The sequence below is a fragment of the Diorhabda carinulata genome, chromosome 1, assembly GCF_026250575.1.
Source record: "Diorhabda carinulata isolate Delta chromosome 1, icDioCari1.1, whole genome shotgun sequence".
In the NCBI taxonomy this organism is placed as follows: Eukaryota; Metazoa; Arthropoda; class Insecta; order Coleoptera; family Chrysomelidae; genus Diorhabda; species Diorhabda carinulata.
Genome location: NC_079460.1, coordinates 25,559,170 through 25,584,962, shown reverse-complemented (window position 1 = coordinate 25,584,962; position 25,793 = coordinate 25,559,170). Strand labels below are relative to the sequence as shown.

Sequence of the window (25,793 nt, the reverse complement as noted above, 5' to 3'; positions counted from 1 at the left end):
AAATGACCACAACCAGAAATGCTTGTATTCAGGTATAGAATATCACATTGTAATTTCATAAGCAATAGGCCAATCACCATTCATTGCCATATTCTTTCTTGAAATCCCAGAGTTCATAATGGAAAAAATGGAATGAATAATGTAAATTATCAATTTCAATCTAACACAAGCTTTATAAACGTAACAACAAGAAATATCTTTGTGGAAACTGCTGTTATTCTATCAAATAACTCTAGTTTTCTAAAAATGTGATTGTTTGTGGCTTATCATATTTTTCGAGGTTTAATACGTATTCAGAGGACTTCTTGTAGAAAGTAGAAACTCATATACGATACGATATACGTTGAAAACTAACGTAGGTACGCAGCTATTCCTTCTTATAATATACGTATACCTTCATTAGAAACAATTTCGATATAATATTCAGGCTTCGTAGCTAGTCATGCCGCAAAATTACCATCATTTAATTTCATTTAACTAACTAAAGTTCAAATAATACTCGTTACTTTGAACTGTATAATAGTTTTCTTAAATGGGAGTATTGTGTTTCTGTTTCAAGGAATTTAATTTCATTTTCATTCTATGTCCGATTTCTTGGTTGAGCAGCGATAAATGAAATAGGAATTCAAACCAATGCAAACAGGGACGTATCTTCTCCAGGGTGATATTTTTACATTTATGATTCTTGGCAAAAAATAAATTATAATTATATTTACTGGGAGATTTGTCAGGTTAACAGGGTGTGCTCTGCATCTTTGAAATGTACTATTCAGTGCGAAAAATATCTCAAAAATTGTTATTCTTAGTCTGTATTTCATTCATCTTTAATGATGTGATACTTTATAAACAAAATATAATTTGAACTTTAAAAATATTTTCATTCCATAACTTTGGTCAAAATCATTTCTTGGCCTCGATTTATCTCCAACTATGTCTACTACAATATGAGTTTCCTCATTTTTTTTTCAAAAAAACTGTTCATCGAAGCTAAATAGTATAGATAAATTAGTTATTGCGAGTTTATCTACTTATGTAGTGTAGTGCTTAATTTCGAAAACGTCAATTCTTAACCTGGTAGAGATTTTGACAAGGAAATAATCCAAATTTGATCCTTATTACACGTATTTTGAATACCCAAGATTGACTGTATTTGAAAATTCACAAATAATCGTACAGTTTTTGATAATTCAAAAGTAATTTAATTGTTATTCACATAATTAGAATTAATTATATGTTTGGCGACTCTTTAGCTGTATATATTCCTGTACATCTCTATACATCTACAAGAAAAGAATGAGTACCTGTAATTGAATCTTCATTTTCCGATTATGCTGCTTTCAAAAGGCACCCAAAAAAAGGAAGTAATTATATTTTTTTGTATTTTTAGTCTATTACAACAAAAACTATGTTTTTTTGTAGAGCAATTTCAAAAATTATAGAGAGAAAATGTTAAAAAGTCTTCTTTACATTCGTACAGAAGCTTTTAAGCTCAAGAAAATATTTTTAAAAGGGAATTTTAATCACATCAACGTTTTAAATTGACAAAATACGTCTAGTACGAACTATTTTTATTACTTTTCAATCAAGTATAGAAAATATAAAAAGATATTATAACTTTCCATGCTTTGCGTCCTAACTCCAATTAAATTTAATTCTGATGATTTATTTTATTTATTTAGATCTTGTAATGTCTCCTTTTCTTTATTTTATTTTTCCAATATAGCTCAAATTCATTAGAACCATTTTCTCAATTTTGAAGGCTTATAGAATCATTCTGTTCACGATTCAGAATACATTCTAAAAAATTAAAACAAAATCTTAGAACGGTATTACTACATAATGGTTACAAATTTATCTAGCGCACATTCCATTCAATTCAAAGAATATTATGCAAAGTCACATTTTGTTTTACAATATAAATTACTTTAAATATGGTTCGAGTATAAGTGATGATTCTAATATATATACATCAAATTCCCCTTCATTTGATAATTCATACGTTGTCTGTATTCATCATCATCAATATTGATTGGTCCTGATATTGTTCTTATTATTCTTCCCGCTATTCTAAACTTTGCTTTCTCCCTTTTCGTAATTTTTTTTGACCCGTACATTAGTATCAGTTTAATCTTTTCTTTTTTAATATTCCTATTGGTTTTCTTTTTTAGTATTTTGATTCCCAGCATCTTCTTATTTGCATGATATGTTCTACTACTACTGATTTTCTTTCCTCATTATCGCGACTAGAATTTTCTCCTCATTCCCGTAAAATCTCAAAACTACTTTACCAGTTGAAGCAAGGTTAAACTTATTAGAGCAAACTGACGATGTCTACGTTAGGAGCACATCAGGATAGCCCTATTTAGAAAAAATAATTTTACATTAAGTTTTTCTAATCATGTCCATATAAGAAATCTTTCAGGATATCCTTTATAAGAAGAAAAATATTCCTTATCAGTCCGCACTATGGTCAAGATAGGTTGACCTTATTGAAATAAGTTCATTTTTCTTAAGGCTTTCCTGGTCATGACCATGCAAGGAATCTCTAACAATGACCTTGCTAAAATGATGACTATTTTTATTAGGTTATCTTGAGGAGCTCGACACTAGAATCACATCAGGTTAACCATGTAAAAAATAAATAATTTTTCATCAGATTTTCCTGATCATGTCCATACAAGGAATCTGTCAGTTTCATCTTATAGAAGAAGAAAATATTTTTTATGGAGCTTTCCTGATCATACCTATATAAGGAAACTCTCATGATCACCTTATTGAAAAGAAAAATGTTTCTTGTCAGGTTATCCTGACGAGGTCCAGATTAGGATCACATTAGGTTGATCTCATTGAGAGTAAATTACTTTTCATCAGGTCTCTCTAATCTTCTCCATACAAGGAATCTCTCAGATTTACCTTACTGGAAGAATAATATTTTTTCTATAAATTTCAATATTTCAATTCTTTCCTAATATTTCTTTTATCAAATCACTCATTTTAAACTATCTAATTAGAGCCTTCTATGAATTTCAATACAACAGTACTCACATTCAGAAATTGCTTATTCATTAAGCTGTAAGTGTATAGAGTGTAAACTACTCCAAAAGAGGCAGTTCCTCAGTGATATTAAGATAGGTTGATATCAATCTAAACCAGATCCAAATCTTTGCGTGAATAGAAATATCTGCAGATGATGATGAAGAACATGATAATATATGGCTTCTATTTCATCAGTTTCTTCTATAGTGGTTAGTACACTTGCTTTTGATTCCTTTATTGTCATTGTGTTAAGTCTTCTCAAATTCGTTTTTATCCCTTAATCTTCCAAAGCCTCCGTAATCTTTTTCTTATCTATTAAATCTAACAAAATCTATTAAAAGCATTTCATTTTCGACCTAGTGCTCATGTATTTTTTTCAATATCTGTTTAATTGTTTAATTGAATATATTCTCATATAACATGTTTTGTATTAGAAGTGAGGCATCTCTGTATTCGAGACATTATTTTGAAAACAACATCCAAAAGCGTAATTCCTCTGTAGTTTTGGCACTGTTAATGATCTCATGTTTTAAGTATTGTAACGATTTGTTCTAGCATATTTTCTTCCCTCCATATATTTTACATTTCCAGCATATTTTATCAGTTCCATATTCATTCCATCTTTTCCAGGTGTTATCCTATCCTCACTTCTAATAATTTATATTACTCAATAATGAATATGGTCTCTGTAATTTGCCGACTCAAAAGAGAAAGAGAGAGATAGAGAGAGAGAAACCAAAGAATCCAATATCATTCTCTATTTTCTTAGAACATACTATTCCATACACTCTTCTAGCTACAAAGTGTTTTATTTCTGTTATAAATATTGTTGATTATTATTATTATTACAATAAGGTACAAACAGGGACCCTAAGATCCATAAGCCCTGATATATACTATATATGTTACAAAAATTAAAGTTATTAAAGTACCTAGTTAGAAAACTAAAAAATTACAAGGAAAAAAAATTTACTTAGAAAATATAAAAGTGTCCAGTCTATCCTTAAAAATATTAAAATATCCGTCGGGATTTTCTTGTCTAAAGATTTTGTCCATTCATTAACACACCATCATGAAAATGAATAATATTGATAATACAATGTCCCGATCCATGCTAGCATAATATTTTAAAACGTGTGACCATAGTTATTACTTTCCAATAAAACAGGAAAATTATTGAGTTCCATTCGTAACATTCTGTCACATTCCAAAAAAACAGCATATAATTCATAATATCCATACAAATAATGTAGGTAGAATATTAGATCTTGAAAAAAAGGATTCATTAAAGGTGTAAAATCGCGAAAAATGTAATTAGTTGATATATAATGGATGTATGAATTGAAAAAATGAGATTTTTAACCAAAACAAATACTTCAACATTGAAAAAATAGATCAATTTGGGTATTGAAAGTATGGTGGAGAAAATTATTACAGAGTGTGCTTCTAAAAGACCCATGTTCTTTTATTTCATTTATTAATTAATTATCAGGTTATATTCGTAACATCAAAAGCATTGTTTATTATAAGTTTCACAGTAAATTTAATTAACAAAATTAGTTTTTGTCTGATCAAAAGAATATATGTTCGGCAAAAATATATGCACGTAAATTATTGTGTTCGAGGATTCAATATTTTTAAGATATATTTCATATTATTTTCATCTTGCCTTTAATAAATTCTCACTAACTTTTATCATTGTTTTTAAATAAATTACTACATAATCTTTTTATGGCTGAATTAAACAATAAAGTTTTCATTAGTCTAGAAAACATAACTATCTCAGTCGTTATCATAAGTGATGCTAGAAGATCAAAGACCGAGATCTGAAAAATAGGATCAATTTTGAGTCTGCTAATTGTCTCATTGAATATGTTAGTTTTACAATGACATACTTTCTAATCTAGTCATTCTCAAATATCGAATGAAAATAAGCATTTTTAACTATCACTAAATGTTTTCATTTCCCACAATCTTAAATAGAATCTCTGCTACTACGTTGTTCAACCTTCAATCAACTCGCGAAATCCCCCTACCATTGATGTTAGTATGAATTAATGTTTATTGTTGGACTTCGGTCTTCTGTTTCGTTAACAAGTCTCTGTCACATCCAAAAATCTGTATTATTATGAAAGCCCAACATATTATTAATTCTTTCCTACGTTTGAATTTTTCTCTTTTGATCACCTACCGAAGATACATTCATACAAATATTAGGAAACTGTCGTAATGAATCCAATAATACTGGGTATTATGTTTTTATGTCATTTTAAATCAATAGTCCCAAGAATGTTGGACTTGTGAAAGATGGGTAATATCAATTAAAAAGTCCGATGAGAATTTTGATTTTGGAGATTAGTCATTCATTGATTAATAGACTGTTTTAAAACATATTATTTTAAATAAAATTCTGAGGATAATATTAATAATTATATGAACTATATTTCCAAGAATAGGGTTAACAGAGGCTCGTAAAAAGACACGAAAATGAGTTAAAAGATGGAATAAAGTACCGAAATATCACTATAATATTCTGGAGGTTCTAATAAGAAAAATTAAAATGGTTAGAAAACAAACACGGTAGAAAATGAAGCAAAACGTTGAGTAACTAATTAAAATCATTATCATTATTACAAAAATATAAAAAGTGCTAGTGGATAATCAGTACTCACTTCTCTTATATCAGTATTTTCAATAAAAAACATATATAATTATTTATTTGGTTCGGTCCTAACCGTGACTACCTGAAATAGATCAGCTCCCAACTGTATAGCAAATTATGCATGTATAAAATCTACGAAATTTAATTGGAAGTCATAATGTATCTAAACTAACAATAAGACGCAATTACATCAACAAACGGATAGCATTCTCATCGCTTATTAAAAGAAATCCAATTTTTATTTCTGACTCTGTCTCCGTACACAGGTAACCTACACAACAAATAATGCATATCCTACAAGCCGAAATATTATATTCGAGCTTACTATAGGACAAAATCAACGACCAAATTATCCACCAAAAGAACAAGCTATTATTTTTCCGTCAAGAGTATTTATAGAAAGTTGGTCCACTCATTTCATTTAGAAATATATTATATGCTTTCGCATGGCTAACGACAGAATTTGCATATATTTATCATCGAAAAAATTTCTGGAAGGTCATGGAGGAGAACAACTAATAAAGTCCAACAAATTAAAGCTGATAGCTTAAAAAGCTGAAAGACTTATAATTTCAAATGTTTGCCTTTCAATCCTTAATGAAATTAACCAAGCTCTGCTTTAAAAAATATCAATATAAAACTGAAGTCAAATATATTCCTAAGAATTGTTATTACTCACCCTGTCTACCGCTATATACTCAATTTCCGTTACCAAGCATATATTCATATACCAAATAACATTATCGTAGTCTCCTTTTACAATCAATTTGGAATGTAGGGGTTGCTATAAATGCAAAAAACCAGTTAACACTGCATATAACTATCCTTCCAATAAAATTAATTTTCAATCTAATAAAAGCAGCACTAACACCTCTGGTTCTGCCCCTCAAGTCTAAGCTAACACTACTACTTCTACACGCCCAGTGCAAGTTCATATTATTTCTTCTACACTCCAACTGCAATTCACCAACAACTTAACTGAAACTGAAACAGACCTAAGTGACGTAATAAATAATATTAAATTATGATCAATTGATAGACGATCACCAATATTCATGGTTGAAGTGATCCAATCAGTACAACAAGAAATTATATCTCAGATTTTGAGTGGCTTTAACCCCCAAATTACGAACAAATCCCTAAAAATTGGCATAACCAAGATAAGAAAACGATTACTAAGAAAAATATCAGAAGGCTCCATTGACTCCAGTAGCGGGTCGTCACGACAATCATATTAGAAATGAATCTACTGCAGTGAAATTTGAATAGTTATTATTCACATCATGAAATGTTGAAAAAACTTTTATATAAATACAAACCAAACACTATGTGGAAACACATTTCAAAGACAGCAATGTACATAACCTGAAAAATTATATTGTATACTATAAAAATATACCCACTATAGAAAGAAGTTGGGGAGGTATTGCCACATATCTCGAAAATAATATTTAATGAAATAAAATAAGATTCATATTTAAAGATCGGTTATTCAAAATTGGTTTTCCATGTACTCCCCCATTTTCTGTAATGCAGGTAGTATACCTTGCCTCCATGCTTCAGATAGTCTTTCATACTGCCTCATGTTTGATTGAGATAATTAATTTCCTCTCAATTTTTTCCTTTCAGTTCTGGCACTGTATAATTATTCTTATTTTTGTATACCCTATCTTTCAAAGTGTCAAAGTCCATCGGCATTAAATCAGGACTCCTAGACTTCTATTGTATATTTCATATTTGGAATATATTTGTTAACAGGTACGATATTTTTATATCTTTTTGTTTTTGATAAACATTTTTTTTATTTTTCCTCAAAAATACAATACTCATTCATTCTTATTTGTCTTGAGCTGGGACCCTAAATAATCCAAAAGTCAATAATCTAAAAATTATTTTTTTTTAAAGCATATATCGAAATGAAAATTAATTTTCAGGGGAAATCTGAGTGGCAAGGATCATTTCAAAAATCAATACAAATGAATGAAAGTGAGAGAGAGTAGAAGGCACTTTCCAGTAAATATGCCCTCAAATTATTGCGGAATGTGGGAAAAGATGAAATCGATTTGTTTTCAATTGGCAAGTAATTCTGCATTTCTTTGCACTGTAAAATATTAAGCTCTTAACAAATACTGAACGTGGAGTAGGTACGTAAAGGTCGTGCTCCGCGTTCCTAAGTGGATACCTGTGCAACGATCTTTCTGAAATTGGAGAAGCGTGCTTACGAATTAGGCAAACGGATTCAAAGATTAATAAGGAAGGAAGAGTCAGAACATTTAATTTTTGAAGAAGTCCCTGAATGAGCCCTGCTGTTTAGTCCGAGTAAATATCTAACAGCTCTGTTTTGTAGTTTGAAGATTCGCTCAAATTGAGTCGCACCACACGTACCCTAGAAGGGAAAGGCATATCGGAGATGCGACTCAATAAGGGCATAATAAACTGTTTAGGAGATGAAGTTCGGTTCTTTGGTAACTGCTCTCAGCGCAAAACAGGAGAAACTTAATTTTTTAGATGAGGCGGCAATACGTAACTCCCATTTCAAGGAATTGTCCACAACAAGCCCTAAGAATTTTACAGACTCGACGATGTCCATGGTGGTGTTATTTGATAAAAAAGGCAGCAATGTATTTTTGTATGATACAACTTGGCTTTAGAAATCTTGAGACAGAGAAGACTAGAATCGCATCATGATTTGAGGGTGATTAGGTTACTAGATATGGTGCTATGAGTTTAGGGTTGCTCCAAGAGAAATTAGTGTCGTCTGCAAATGGACATATTTTACCACTGATGCCTAGATATGCGATGTTGTTTATGTACAAAAGGCAAAAAATAGGGTCTAGTACTGAGCCTTGGGACACTCCACATTCTATTGGCTTGCAAGAAGATATCTTTGTATCAACCCTTACAAGCTGACTTCTATTGGTAAAGTATGACTTGAAACATGCGAGAGGTGTTTCCCTGAAACTGTAGTATTGCAATTTGTTGATTAAAATATATTGCTTAACACAATCGGAAGCCTTAGAAAAATCACAAAAAGTTGTTGCAATGGAGTGATTGCTATTTACGCTACAGTAGACATTAATTAGGAGGGAGAAATAGCATCCTTTGTGAATTTGTTGCTTAAAAATTCAAATGGATGGGTAGTGAGTATTTTATATTTATACAGAAATGATGAAAGCCTCTTTTTAACCAATCTTTCTACGATCTTAGATAACGTGGGATGGAATGCAATTGGGTGATAATTCGATGCTTGATTTTTACCCCCTCCTTTATGCATTTATATAGTCGTCTCAAGGCAATTGGGAAGAGTGCCTTTTTGAATTGAAACGTTAATTAGTGGTGAGGTAATTTACTGTGCAATCGGGTAGAGTCAAAAATATTTTTAATGTAAGATCATAAGTTCCAGATGAGTATTTATTTTTGATGGCATTCATAAAGTAATTATTGAGGTTATTAGGTGAAGTACAGATTATGTTCATACAAGTCATAGTAACTAAACTAAGAATAGTTCACAATAAAATTATGTACGAATATTTACTATGTAGAAGTAACAAACCTATGTCTAGAAATTGTAACCGAGAAGTTACTGTAAGAAATTTACTTTTAGAATGTACATTATACAGGACGCAAAGACATCAATATAATTTTCCAAATGACATGAAAACTCTACTAGGATAGTGTGGATAATATCTATAAGTATCAGATAAATACGTCTTTAATTAGCAAGTTGTGATTATATTATATCATATCTCTAATAACCAACATGATTGATACGAGATACTCGAAAAAAAACTTATTTATTTGTATAGTTATGTTTTATTACCGCTATAAGATAGCGGTAATAATAATATTCGTTAGGATTTTGTACAACTGCTAGTAGATAAAACTCTTAATTAGTTTTCATCCACAGTTTGCTTAATGGTTTGCATATTCTAACTTTATCACGTTTTTGATTCAAAACAATAATGACTCATCATTATGACTGCGTGGTCGACTACTATAACTGAGACGGAGACAAAACTCTTTGAAAAGTACAGAGATGAGAACGTGCGTGAATTTTATAATTCACGGCAGAAATACGTGCATGTTTTATTGACATTGAGATACCTTCGATAAGAAGGAAAGTGTGGGGATAAGAAGCTAGAGAATAATTTCAAAAATTTATAAAATCATAGAAATCAGTTTTACCATATCATCACTGTATTAAATTTCAACGTTGTTTGTATCAATACAATAAAAATAATGTACATTGAAATAAATTTGTACATGATTAAATATAATTATAAGGAGTAGTTGACTGAATTAGTTGGTAAGTAATACACAAATTAGCTTGGTGCACGAAGATCAGTACAAAAAAGATTTTATAAAGAGCCTAGAAGCAAAAAGGCAAAGTATAATATTTGCTCATCCTATATATAAAATATATACATTAAGTAATTGTTTTTTCTGATTTTTTAATCTTCCTAACCTAACCTAACCAGTAGTGTATATCAAAGTTCGCAACTTCGAGCAACCACGAAGTTTCGCTTTTCGTTAGAAAATTTTGAAGTAGTCTAAAATTGGTACAATTTAAGCCTGTTCTGGAAGTTCAATAATTACTGGAATCAGACTTCCAACAATTGACTGTTTCAAATAAACAAGTGTCGGAAATAGATCAATTTTGTCACCTTAGGGGAACCTTAGGGGAAATAATTATTGTACGGAGAAAGTAATTCGCAAATATGTCATAAAAAATGTAATTAGCTATAATTTAAGTACTAAATGACGTCTGTAAGTCCTTTAATTTACACACAAATATCAAAAATCTAAACAATGTTTGTACAAGGGGGAAAAACAATCCTAATCAAAACCGACATATTTCAGTGAGTATTTTCCGTCTGAGACTTTGCTAGATATTTCTCTTAAGATATCTTAATCAACAAAGCTGTTTGTTAAAATTATTGAATCAATAAAAGTAAAGCTATCAAAAGGTACAAACAGAAATAAGTTTATTTTGTTCACTAACTAATATCTGCAGTCAGGACAAATTCTTTTGTTTCTTCCTTGAAAACCAATTGAACAATAGGATGAGTGAAAAATATCTCATAGACATAAATATCAATACACTTACTTCAACCTTTTTCATCAGTATTTTTTTTTCTGTTCGGATCGAAAACTGATAACTGCATCTCGGTAAAGAAGAAAAAAAGATGCATGTTCAGAACTGCAAAGTTAGCACGAATTCCTAAATTTGAATAAAATTGGTGTAAAATTGTAACCGTTAACAATTTCAAATTTATACGTCTCTCATATTGTTTGACTCTTAATTGTTCCAAACTTTTTTATTTCGAGTAACTCTATAACAATGATGGTAAGGCTAAAAAATCATTGATTAATCCGAAACTTACAACGTACTAAGACAAGTTACGAGTTTGTAGACTAATTTGGTGGAAATTAACATATTGTGTCATTAATTCCAGGAAGTCTTTAGAAACGGTGGATTATTTGATTTTTGTGAATTTCACTTCAATTATTGGTTTCTGCATATGCGTGGATATTTCACGTATTCATTGCCCTATTGTATAAAAAACCACGAGGGAAAAATTGACAGTAATAAATAATGAAGTTTTTTGACAACAAACATTTTAAAAGAATAGAATATTTTGGTTTCAAACTCAATATCCCTGATACTGGGTAGAATTTAGACTTATGATTGGAAATTTCTGTAAAGTATACACCTTACACCATCCAGAACTGTCTCTTACAATGTTGATATCTGTATCTGATAGTGGTCTATAATTATAAGGTTTTCCCCGAAAATTTTTAATAATCTATTGAGCAATATTGTCAATCCTTGTATATGACTTGCAAAGGTGTGAAATCATTAAAATGGTAAAAATAATCAATAATCGAACTATCATCAATTCATATTGATATATCAAATCATTCATTAATAGAATAAGTATATCAGGGAAATCATTTAATGAGAAGAGACCTTGAATTTTGATTTTATCAATGATTTTCTGACGACCGTCTGAACGTTCCTGGTTTCATATAATTGAAATAAACTGGGAGAAATAAAGATTCATTACAACATGCAAACAATATTAATCTTGATTAAATTGTTTTTTAGTTATGTTTTTGTGAATAACTGCGAGGAACATTGTTACGTATGTAAACAAATTTAAATATATTGAGATAAATATGCTATTCCATCTAGTTTTCAAAAAATTTACATTTTTGTGAAAGTGGTACTTTGACGTAATTGTGTCTTCCCGTTAATTTATAAATTTACATCAATTTAATGAATTATTATTGGTGTATTTTTTACTTGATATACTTGATTGATTCGCTGGATATCTTCTTATTATTACAGATGTACTCTATGAAGGTGTCGTTGTTTCTATAATTCTCCATTCACCTAAAATATCAGGAACGTTTCCAAAAAATAAATATATATACAGTATACAGTATATACAGTATATACAGTATACAGTATACAGTATATACAGTATACAGTATACAGTATATACAGTATACAGTATATACAGTATACAGTATATACAGTATACAGTATACAGTATATACATTATACAGTATACAGTATATACAGTATATACAGTATATACAGTATATACAGTATACAGTATATACAGTATACAGTATATACAGTATATACAGTATATACAGTATATACAGTATATACAGTATACAGTATATACAGTATACAGTATATACAGAATACAGTATATACAGTATACAGTATACAGTATATACGGTATATACAGTATATACAGTATACAATATTTTTGTTTTCTCGTCCAAGGTCGGCAAAATATAACCACATTGAATTATATAAATTAAATGATTACCATCCACATGAATTTAAAAATACGATCTAGTCTAGTAATACTAAGATTTTCCATAATTTTATGTATGTTCTTTCGGAATTCCATTGTTTGTGAATGCATATTTTCGAGATATTTATAAATTCTTAATCTATTTTCCAAGTTCTCTGATGTCTTATATCATCACAATTAGAACAAAGGACCTTATATATGATATAAATAATTCATCTATTGATGCTTCAAATTGAATCGATTGCAATAGGGAATAAAATTATATGAATTGATAAATTAATAGAAAACGAAATCATAAGTAAACGTATAAATTAACATAGAATTTCTCTTTTATTCAGTATGCAGTATTGTTTCAGTAATATATATATATATATATATATATATATATATATATATATATATATATATATATATATTATATACTAATTGTGGTCTATGAAAAATTTGCCCAGCCTTAGTATTAGAATATAATAGAATAAGACGTTAGATTGTTTTTAAAATGAAAGAAAAGTTATATTTACTGTTTCCTTAACCACCAATTGTCAAAGATAAGTTTTACTTGAAGTATGCAGTACAGCAATAAACACTCTCATAAAAGAAATAATGTTTAAAAGTCATCAAGATGCTTCAGACGTTAATATAACATTTTGCGCACGAAAAACAAGCAAAACTTTCAAAGTATCATCAAGTTTGAATTGAATTGTAATTAAATATATTTACATCTCTCGCTTCTCCAAGAACCATAATAATATTGTTTCCGGTAGTTGAAAAACTTTCGAAAGTTTCGCGAAGTTTTCAAAAGTTAAGTTAGGATGTAATTCCTACCTATGGATTTGTGGATTTGTTTTTTGGGAATATCCTCTAGAGAAAATCAATAAATTGAATAAAGGAAAAATAAAATCACGGACGTCTGCTATATTCGTTAGTCTGTAGCGAAGTTTATATAGAATTGATTAGAAATAACCGGATAAAATGTACGAGTTACAAGTCGCAAGAAAGTCGCGCACAGCAGACGATCGCGTACAAGCTACGTCGTCGAGACTCCGGAGAATGCTCCACAATGTCCCGCTTCGATTAACTCGAGTAAGAAACTGGTCATACACTAGAAGTGGAAGACCGACCACGGAGTCCTCGTGCCGTTTGGAGCCGCGTGCCGCCGGCTTTCGAAGGGCCTCGACCACCGCCGAATCCAGCAACGAGTCTGTGGGAGCGGCGTTTCACCACGCCCCCAAACACTGAAACAAATGCGACGAGGAGTGAACTGTTGCTCTTGCAGCTACCCCAGAGGCTAAGGGATGCTCCCTCACGGAAATCTGCACAGGAATGCAATTTCATCAAAGCATACAACGCTGTTGTATTCTCAGTCCAGATCACAAGGATCGGCCACACGGAAAACAAAGTTATAAGTCTCGGTTACAGTTTCATTACACTCAAGTCTAAGCTGGCACGCTTATTCCACAACTGATCCTAAAAAGTATTTTCTGTAGTAGCAACGATTTATATCTGCCTTTAATTCTATAATTCTACTATTAAAACAGCATATATTTTTGAAATTTACATTATTGAAGCTCAGATCTCTTGGTAGTCAATAAATTATAGCTATTTATATAGGAACTTCCATGAAATAAGAGTAACTACTCAATTACAATAAAGCTTTCATTTTTTGTTCTCAATTAAAATTTTTGAAATATATTCAAAAGAACTTTAAAACGGAACCTGAGAAATAATATTTTGGAAAACTAAAATTAGATTCATATTCTAATACAAGGGTGTGTGAAAAATTATATTCTCAATACTATTCATAAAGGTCAAGGAGCACTGATATCCAGAATAGAATTAAAAAAAAGATTAATATAAAAATAACAAACCTAATAATAGTATACTGCTAAGGATATTATCACATACATGCAGTTTTGATAACATAGTTGTTCTTACGAATCACCCGTCACTTTAAGGGAGTTTTGTTTTCCAAATATTTACGTTCTATTTTTTTTCTGAACAAAGCTGAATTTCAAAACACTATATATATATATATATATATATATATATATATATATATATATATATATATATATATAATCCCCCATATTAGCAGATTATATAGTGGATTATACCTTGGACATTGTAATATCTGTTTTACTCTTCAAATTATTCTTCATTAAAAACTCATATGTTCTATATCTGTTGGAACGAATTTTATATAATTTATTTAATTTTGACACGAACATTGAATCATCATTTTCATATATATAATATATAATCAGTATATTAAAATAGCATACAGTCAAACACTTGATAATCAATATATTTTTACTAAAGTAAAAGATAGAAAGTATAGAAATAATATATATTGCCCAAAATGATCAATGCATTAATTTAAGCATATCTTTTAGATTTTGAAAAGACAAATTCTATAAAAATTGAACGCCATTAACAACCAACTAGCCTCACCTAACCTATAAATTTTAACTTCACGTACTTCAACTTCACGACCTAACCTGTAAAATTTATTGTCATTTATAATCTAGACAATGAATATTCAATTACATTCATAAAGAATTAACCCTTTGAAATTTAATGTTATCCATAAATTCACCAATCAATATTGAACATCATTCACTAAAACCTATTCTTATCTAACCCATAAAAATTCAACGTCATTTATAATTTAACCAATCAAGAATTAATGAAAATTCCAATAGTAATCACAATCAATATTTCTATCAACGTCAATTTGAATATTGAATTTTGAATTCTATGAGTTTAAAAATTTTTACAAGCTTCAATAATATCAAAAATCACCGGAAATCTTAATTAATTATTATAAGTGAAATTTTCTTATTGTTATACTTTTATACATATTTCTTATATTGTATGTGACCATAATTTCAGTCACAGATAATGAAGACATAAGTATTCGAAAGCTCGGAAAAGATATTAAAGTTAGTCCACTTTGGTGTTTCATTGCCAGTTTCCAATAAGAAACCGCTTATATATATGCATCAAAATATTCTTGATTTTAGGTCTCTTCTGTTTTATAATTAATTAATTAAAATTTTGACATTTCGACTTTTCTTTATCAAAATAAGAAATAAGAAATTAAAGAAATATATAAATTGTAAAGAAGTCTTTGCCAGCTATATTATGAACAGTTTTTTATTGGGAACGTAGCAAGGACTAACTCCAGTATATTTTCTGCTCTTTCGAATATTCATGTAATCATCGTCTGGGACTGAAATTATGGTCAAATATATTATAAGTAATATGTATAAATGTATAACAATAATAAAATTTCACTTACAATAATGTTGTTAACAATGTTCTTCATTTTAGGTATCTTCTGTTTTAAAATTAGTTTTTTTTTTGATAATTTTTAAAAGAAAGATAAATTTTGACATTTCGACTTTTCTTTAAGTCTTCATCAAAATATGATATTAACACTAACAATTTGCTTATTTATTTTGATCTATAGATCACCTTCATCATGAATATCAAAATAAGTATAAAATCAACTTAAAACTTTATTCTAATAAAAAAAGAATTAATTTTTCCTTGGTTCCCATATCTCAAATATATAGCGGTAAACAATTAAATTTATTGGAATTTACAAAATAGAGGTATACATTTTGCTTAAATTATTTAGATCTTTTTTATCATTTATAGCTTCTTCGTTCTTATGAATGTGAACCATTTCTAAAAATTCCCTTTTTCGTGTATTAGATTCCGTTGCAAGAATTTTTGAATCTTTATAATTGAACTATCTTTTTTATCGTATTGATGACCTCTTAGTCTATTTTCTAAATACTGAGAATAGAGAGAAATACTGAGAATATGTAGACAGCTACACAATTAGTACAAGGCACTTGATATATAATATTATTTCTTTTGTTTTTTGGTGTTTTAGATTTTAATTTAGTGAAATATTTGGATAATGTATTATGTATTATGAGCAGACGACGCTCTAGCCAAACAATGCAGCAAGGACAATCTTTATCCCGTTATCTTAAGATTTTATGATGCATGTGCAGATCTTCGGAAAGATTTCCGCGGTCAGGATTATGAACAAAAGAACTAGGTTCACGGTTTACACCGCGCTGGAATTTTCAAAATACTCGACGTTACGGCTCCCACTTTGGAGCCATTATCAAAAAAAGGGTGGGAATAGGATGGTTATTCGTACATTGATAAGAAGTGATCCGATTCCGAGGTCTATATCTGCCTACTCCACGCAACAAATCACTAATTTTTTTTGGTTGATTCCCAGCCCTCAATCTGCTTACTCCTCGAATTTTTACCGATGAAATGAAACAAAAGCTGAAACAAAAATAAAAAATGATTAAAATAATAAAAATAACCTAACCTAACCTAACTAACTCAGTCAGCGCAAACCTAGCAGCAGTGAGCGTGTCAGTGTCAAGAGTGCTCCCGATGGCAAATACACCATTCCTATTTTCTATTTCATTTATTTTACAAGTTTGTTTCAGCTCCTCACCTCCTCGGCGAAACTCCAACGAGTTGACAGATTGAGACCACGGAATCGGATCACCTCTCACGAATGAACGAACAACCACTCCATCCCCATACTCGTCTTGATAGTGGCTCCAAAGTGGAAGCGGAGCGGAGAAGCTGGATTCGCGGGTTGAGCTGCGTTGGAATTTTGAAAGTTTTCGACGTTTGTATATTTATATTAATAAATACATCACCTACATCCTGAATATCAAAATAAAAAATAAAATCAAATTAGAAATTTGTTTTAATAAGAAAAATATCTCCATCTCAAATATATAGCATTAATCAACTAAATTATCTGTGGTTTTATTAGAGTTTACAAAGTAGAGCTATGAATTTTACTCAAATTATTCATGTCATTTCTAAAAATTTTGGTTAATGCAGTTCTATTTCTTTATCGTATTGATGACCTCTTTGTCTATTTTCTAAATACTGAGATGCAGTAGACAATCGAAATCGAAGGTCGAAGGTATAGCAAAATAATAAAATCAATTTTCTTGATGTCACATTATATAAAATTAACAATAACATAAGAACAGAATGGTATACGAAATCAACTTGGTCCTCAAGATATTTGAATTTCAATTCCAATATCTATGTTATCCTCAGTGGCGTAGCTACGTAACCAATGGCACTGGGGCAAATTAAAAAATAGGGCCCCACTACTCTCTAAACTGATTAAGTTTTATCAAATAAAATATGAAATGCATAATTGATGTCGTTCATTACACTATGCATGAATTCGCAAAGCATCACGAACTCGAAATTTAGCATTTTTGTTTTAGTACTCCCTGCTTCACTACGCTCATCTTTATCAGGACTCTTTAGAACTATTTCTGATAATGCTTTGATAATATCAAAATAACGAAATTTTATTGCAGATATCGTATTAATCCTATTGGACCATCTAGTCGGATTTAGTTTTTTTAGAGTGGTGTCCGATTTACCAGTGAATTTTGACAGTAGATCCCAACGTTTGATGCTGTTTCCGAAAAAGTTATACAAATCTGTATTTCCACACAACTGCTAATGGCATTATTTCTCACCAAATTTAAATTATGAGTGGCACAATGTACATACTCTGCGTTAGGCTGGATATCCTTAATATGTTTTTATACACCATTATACACGCCACTCATCACACTGGCTCCCTCATAGCCTTGCCCCACATATTTTTTTAAACCAATATTTTTGCAGATAAATAATGTTAAATGATGGATTAAATCTACTGCGCCATGTTTGATGGCTGCATAAAAGCGTAGAAACACTTCTTTTACTTCTATATTAATTGGCTGTCCATTTTCCGATCTGGTTATTACTGCATACCTCACAACAATGCTTAGCTGATCTTCCTTCGATATGTCCTGTGTCGCATCCATTATGATAGCAAAAAACGGTGACGCTCTAATTTGTTCTAGTAGATGGGTTTCGAGTTTGGTCCCCAATCATTTCATTTTGAATTGTTGCATTCAGATATATTGTAGATCCTAAAAACATAAAAAACACAATTTAAAAACAGTTCTGATATTAAACAGTTAATAATTATTAACAAAATATAACGATAAAAAAACTTAGAAATAATTATTATCACCTTTGGACATATCCAAAACTTGCTGCAAAATGTGATCATATCGGACAACAAGCTTTACAAAGGACAGAAAATTTCCGCGGTATCCTTCCTGACTTAAATCTTCTTGATATCCTCTCAAAGCCAAAGAACTCTTTGCTAGGGTAAGTATGATATCGAATAACCTTTGAAAAACCATTTTCCAAAATGATGCTTCTTTGCGAATTTAATTATCAAGTTACTTGTCGATAGTATTAGTATCGTTTTTTTTTTCACAATTCACACACCGCACATGCTTCCGAATGGCGACTCAAACAACTGTGTTGTTTAATTCTTTATGATAAATGCTTCCAATCTCGAATTTCCGTATACCAAACATATTCCTCTGTGAAGCAAATAACCAGCATGCTTGATAATAGGCAGCGTCTAGTATTTTGGAATAACACAACCAAAATCGATTAACTGGCCCATATTTAGAACACGAAACGTAATACGAGTGGAAAAACACCTATTGTTCTGGTTGATGTCTTTGGAAGTCTTGAAGGCTGTAAAAGCCCCATACCAAGAATTTTACGTTTTTCGTTATCACTTATTATTTTGTTCGTGAAGTTTTCCAAGTCATAAGAAGATTAGTCGTACACATTTTCGAAAAATATAGGTCTGTGGTTCCTCCAAACCCTCCGCTCTTGTGTGTGTCATGTAGACATCATTCGCGTTCACATGATCGGCGGTGGAGGTATCTCCAACTGCAATAATTGTCGAATCTTCTTCAGTAGGCTTCTCAACCAACACTGCAGTTACCACATTATTTGAGTCACTATCAATAGAAATATTTTGGCCAGATGTACTTGCAGAAGACTGACTACTTTTTATCCATAATTGTAGTTTTCTAATTTATTTAAACAATACAATATTAGATTGTGCTCGAGTAGGTAGGTACTCATTGTTCACTGACGGGGATTCCCCAGAATAAAAATTATCACCGTTAGTGTTACCACATTTAACGATCTCCTGCCTGTGGATCTGAATTAATGTACCTACTGCAGGACACTTGCATTTTTTCACGATATTTCGCGTTATACAATGAGCTGGAGCCGAAATCTGTAGATTTGACATGATTTATTGACTTAACGGACATCAATATAAGTGATAAAATCAAATAAAATTGAACCACTATATTGACCAGTACAAAAACTTTATTGACATTAGTTTACTTACTCTTGATACATCATTAATAAGTTTTTAACCGTTCTCGAAAAAAAAAATCTTAAATCGAATTCACAATAAAACGCACATCGATGAATAATAAAACGCACTCTCCGTCAAATTGACAACACTGCGAACCTACAGAAAGAATTTAGGTGAATTCCCTAGGCATAACTTTTGAATTTCTCTCTACTGAGTTGTCATGACTAAAGTGGGGTTGCAACCTGTCATATTTATTTTGAAACTGGGAGAAATTTCTTAAAGTTCAGTTCAATCGATATTTCTGGTAAGAATTCGAGGGCCTCCCGAGCTTGAGGTTCCGGGGCACTATCCCCATCTAGCACCTAGCTACGCCACTGGTCATCCTATGTCAGAAAAAAGATCAGTGATAATAAGTTTGGGCGATAGATCTATATAATTATCCGGAAAAAAGGATAAACAACATATTCAAGAGCTTATCAATACGATAAAAAAATAAAGCTGCATTAACGAACCATGAAATATCAAAAAAACATAAATTCAATTATAAAAATTAGAAATTCTTGAAACGGAATCTAATACACGAAAAAGAGAATTTTTAGAAATGGTCCACATTCATAAGAACGAAAAACAATAAATGATAAAAAAGACCTAAATAATGTAAGTAAAATTTATAAATCTATTTTGTAAATTCTAATAGAACTACGAATAATTTAATTGACTACTGCTATATATTTGAGATGTAAGGAATAGAGAAAAATTCATTTTTTTTTTTATTGGAACAAAGTTCTAGTTCGGTTTTATTCTTATTTTGATATTCATGATCTATTTATCAATATAAATAAACAAATTGTCAGTGTCAATATCATATTTTGATAAAAACTTAAAGAAAAGTCGATTTTCTTCTACTAAAAGAGGATATCTCATAGGTAATGTCGGTTTTCAAATGGAAACATTCCTACGCCTCAAATTAAACATGTCGTAACCTGTTGAGACTTTTCTCTAATTATATGAAGACTGAAATTGCTTTGCTTCATTCTAATCGTTCTTTATTTATTATTATAATAAATAGTATGGAGTGTGATAAATATGAATTTAACATTTAGGTAAATTCGTAAATAATCTTGATGTCGTTATACATTTAAGAAACACACACATTCTCTATTCCGTAAAATGCAAGTATATGTCAAGCGCATTTGATAATGATATTTTTCAAGTACGATGGTAGCACAGTTGTTAACTTTATGGTGGGTACCGTGTATTTTCTAATTTTATTATGACCAATTGTTCACAATATTGAAAGAACAGATTTTCTTCGTGTATTGAAAAATTTAGAGTCAATATAAGACATATATAGATACATATATTTCCAGTTAAACCACAGCTACCGAATAATTTCATTTATTGCTTTCATATTCTTGTAGGTCTAGGGATACATACATATTGTATGGAAGGACACCGTTCGATTAAAGTAAAATATGTAACAACTGAACATGTTTTACCTTTTTCCTATAGTTATTAATGACAGTTGTAAAATCAATAACTCTTAAGCGTGGGACGGAGAAAATCTGCCATTAAATTTGTAAAAATATAAGGCCATATTATTACATAAATATTTACAAAACTCCTTTCAACGACGTAAATATTACTTCTTGAATCAAACAAGTACGGTTCTTCCATATCCTTTCAATTATTTCCATTTGTTGTTAAAAATCAACTTCCTGATTCAAAAAATCATTGGAGTACATGAATACATAAATCGATCCCAAATATTTACTATCCTTTGGATAATATTTGTTTATAGTAAATGCCAGCAACTTAACAATAATTATAGCATAAATCCTTCAATCTCATCAGTTTGAATTTACGAACTCTTAGCACCATAATCCGACATTTAACACGACCCGCCCCATCGATATGCGTCTAATACGTCGAGTCAACAATTACCAGGAATCATGTCGCAAACACTTCTATTCAGGAATAAGCATCGAATAATGTTCGGAATAGAGCTCTATCCTTAAAAACAATTGAATTAGGTGAATTTCATTTAATTATTCAACATATTCAAATATTGACACAATATCTAGCAAATGAAACAAGTGCAAGATAATGAACTCAATTTTCTAAAATTTACGGCGATTTTGTTACAAAGCTTGGTATTACGTATTGCGAAAAACCTAGACTTAGCGATGGATAGGATGGATAGACTATCGTAAAAAAAAATTACCGATAGGATCATCAGATCTTTGCGCACAATACTTTAGTGTCATTGTGCGACATTATCTGATCTTTGCACACTGGGGCGAAACACCAAATGATTGGACATTTTAGTTAAGGCCCGATTGTGGTGGTGGTCGTACGAAAAAAAATCTCAATGTAAACCTCCTCTATTTTTTAACAAGGAATCAATTTCTATATTCAAATTTTAATTTTGATTTACAGGGCTGCCCAGAAGACACACTTTAATTTGAACAGTACTATTTGACGTCGTAAATTGATTCCACACCCTATTACCAGCAACATTTACTTAGGTAACTTTATTTCATAGGAGAAACCGTATAAAAGAGCTAAGGAGTTTTTTGGCAAACCAAAACCCCAATTTTCAATATAAGAGGAGTAGGTACCATTCAATTTACAATAAATTTTTCGCACACCCAGAAATCATTTTTCTTCGGAATATTTTCAAGTACAAGATTGTGAATCCATGTGCATGGTCATAATCTTTGAAAGCTATATAATTTGTTCTGACAAATTGCGATTTTTGTTCATATTGCTATTAATGCTATCCCGATACTGAATTTTATTTTTTTATTGACTTTCTTGTTTTTACAATCACAAAAATACGTTCATAAAGTATAAACAAACTGGAATATAAAGGGACTTTTGAAAATAAGCAGGAGCTTAAAGGAAAAAAAAATGTTTCCTAGTAAACCGGCATGAACCCGCAGATAATTATTAATGGAAAGTAAACTATAAATCTTTTAGTTAAGTAAGTTCGTACGTCGTAGAGCGACTACAGATGACAAGGGCGTGGTTCGAGGTTTTTTGCTATTATAGAACGGTTAAGTAACACCTGACAAATGCGAATCAGTAGTTTGAAGACCATGGAAAAATAAATTGTATGCGTTGAATATATTGAATGAGTTTTTCTTACCATCCATAATGAGACAAGCAATGAAGTCTTAAGTGACAAATCCTATTTTTATCTGGGCTTGCACGATAGTCGGAGATAGGTGAGGTGAAGTGAGACAGAATCTACAATTTGATATAGACACCACGCTGTGGTCATTTATTATAGTAAGAGGTGATACCATATAACATTACAGCTCGACGTTCAGGAAGTAATTAGACCACATGCCATTACAAACCCTCACACCATATAAGATCCTATTTTTCATTGAGACAATGCCAAACCATGTTATTAAGAAATCTATAAACTCCATGAATCAACTCACTATGAACCGTTTTTCTTAGACATCAATACATCCTATGTGTCTTCAATTAAATATGTCTAGAACATAATTGGTCACACGTTTTTAAATTGTTGGCATGTTAAGTAGCGCTTTCCATTAAATTGAATGTAGCTTGGAATGAAATACCCCAAGAAAATATAATCGGCTTATCAATCAGTATTCATAGATAAAACGCTATATTCTTATATATAACCGTAAATTTTTTCATTAAACATTTCTATTTAAGATCTTTTTTATTATGCATTTGACTGAAATATTCGTTTAGCTTTCTGAATAAACTGTTTATCATTGCAAGATAATTATTTTCCCTTAGTGTATTTCTTGCCCTTTCCATATGTGTGCATTTGAATTAACGTCTGATAGTAAGATAGCTCTATTATATGAATTAAAAATCACTCATTTTTTAAGACCTAGTTTTGTTGTATATCATTCTGTTGATTTTATGTAGTATAACATTGGGAAAATTGAACTTATCATATGATAGGAAATTATTATGCTTCTTTATTTCGATACCAATTTTTGATGAAGCAGTAATTCAATAAACTACATAACAGGAAAAATGAAATATTCAAGTTGAGTTTTATTACTATTCTCGATATTTTCCTTGACTCATTGCGCTATAACACTTCATGATAATGTCCCTATAGCACAACCATCAATTTGTTTTTCCTAAAATTTGAGGTACGTTATGTTATATGATTATATTATATGATTCATCAAATTTCATATATCTGTGTATTTTCGAATTTGATCATATATTTCGTATGTATTTTTGATGTAGTATTTATATTGGTATAAAGTAAAATGAGGTAAAAGTTTGTAGAATTGATACAAAAAATATTATAATCGTTGACTGATTATAATATGAACAAAACAGATCCTAAACATCAAAATGTACCGTGTGTTAATGAAGACAGTGTATAATTTTATTATAAACAAAGAAAAAAGGTAATGTAAAATATTACATCGATTAGCAACACACATATCCCAATATTAAGAATGGTATACTACATTCCACTTTTAGCTAAAGAATGCAAATTCTTGTTGAACCTGTGAAAGTGGAACTTCATACGATCTGTAACTCATTTTTTGACACGATCGTGTCAAGAGCTATTTTATAAAGAAGATTACCATATTCCAAATAGTTCAAATAGGCAATAAAGATAAATGAGGTATTTTTCCAGTTTCGTTCAAATAACACGCTGTATGCACTTGTTGCATGTTTATTTCCGTTATTTTGTATATAACCAGTTAATATTTGCACTTACAACTGTAAATCATTTTGATCATCCAATTGAATTCCATCAAATGAATGAATCACTGCACACAAATATTAATTTCTCCATATTCAATTCCACAATTGTAACTGTCTCTGAGATTGATATAACTGTGCACACATATATTACTTCTCTTTATTTCTCAAGAAATGGAAAAAATTCAAATGAAACTTTCATTAATATAGTTATAGTTCCATTTTTTTGCAACTAAAATTCTTCTAGTACTCCTAATGTAAATTTCAACGTAAATGATATATTTTAAGTAATTTAACCACTGTATTCCATAACTAGCTTCCTGATAATATTGAGCACTACAAGAAATGCTGCAGACGAATCTTTATATCTATATTTAGATAGAAAATGTGATAGATACAGTATGAAAAATTTAAAATAAAAGAGCCCGTACCTTTCCGTTGGACAAAACACTTAACTCAATAAGTCATGTGACTAACAAAAACACATTTTTTCTACCAAAAATCGACTTTATTCATCAATGTAATCTCCTTTAAGAGTAATAGAGAGCAAAAACCTAGTTTCTTACCGGCGAGCATTTTTTTGATATCGACGAATAGCCAGTAGTCATTGGGAGCCATACCTAGGTATACGCTGGATGAGGAAGCAATTCGAAGTGTATTTCATTCAATTTAAAGATCGTTGCCATCGACTTGTGAATTGGTGCATTGTCTTGGTGAAACAGTGGTTTTTTCTTCGACATATGAATTTTGTATTCAAACGATCTAACACACGTTTCATTCGCTATTGATTGTTTCTTCGAATGTGGTGAATGGTCAATGTCATGAAAGTTTTAACATAATCTTTTGAAACATGGTACTTCCTAACCGTCATATAGATTTGACAATATCAACGCCATCTGTGTGTCAGTCACACGACTTATTGAGGAATGTAGTAGTTAAATATACATACTCAAATCACGTAAGAATTTTTCCCGTAGAATATTATCAAAAAAATAAGAGAATGAGAATTTAGCAATACCTTTGATGATCTATTGAAATTAGGACATCAAAGAACCATCCAAATATTTTGGAATTGAGCTCTATTGATAAAAGAATGGTACTTTACCGATCATCCAATTACTACGGATTACTAAGATAGCGTTCATCGTGATATTAGCCAGATAAATATTTGTTTTCTTTATAGAGGAACGGAAGAACAACAAACAGCGTTTCCAAATTATTTAAAGGAAATCCAATCAGTAAACATATATTTGACATATCTTTATGCATTCAT

The 25,793-nt window shown here is 30.4% G+C and overlaps 1 protein-coding gene across 4 annotated transcripts in view; it reads right to left on the bottom strand.

Moving 5' to 3' along the window:
* LOC130895224 (lachesin-like) overlaps window positions 1–13,704 on the bottom strand; it is a 296,621-nt gene extending 282,917 nt beyond the window's left edge. For 2 of the 4 annotated variants that reach the window (XM_057802439.1, XM_057802446.1), the window contains exon 1: window positions 13,255–13,704. The gene's annotated coding sequence lies outside the window, so the exon portion shown is untranslated. The remainder of the gene's footprint in view (window positions 1–13,254) is intronic. The other 2 variants (XM_057802454.1, XM_057802430.1) reach the window with 2 other exon arrangements.
* Window positions 13,705–25,793: the final 12,089 nt, after the last annotated feature.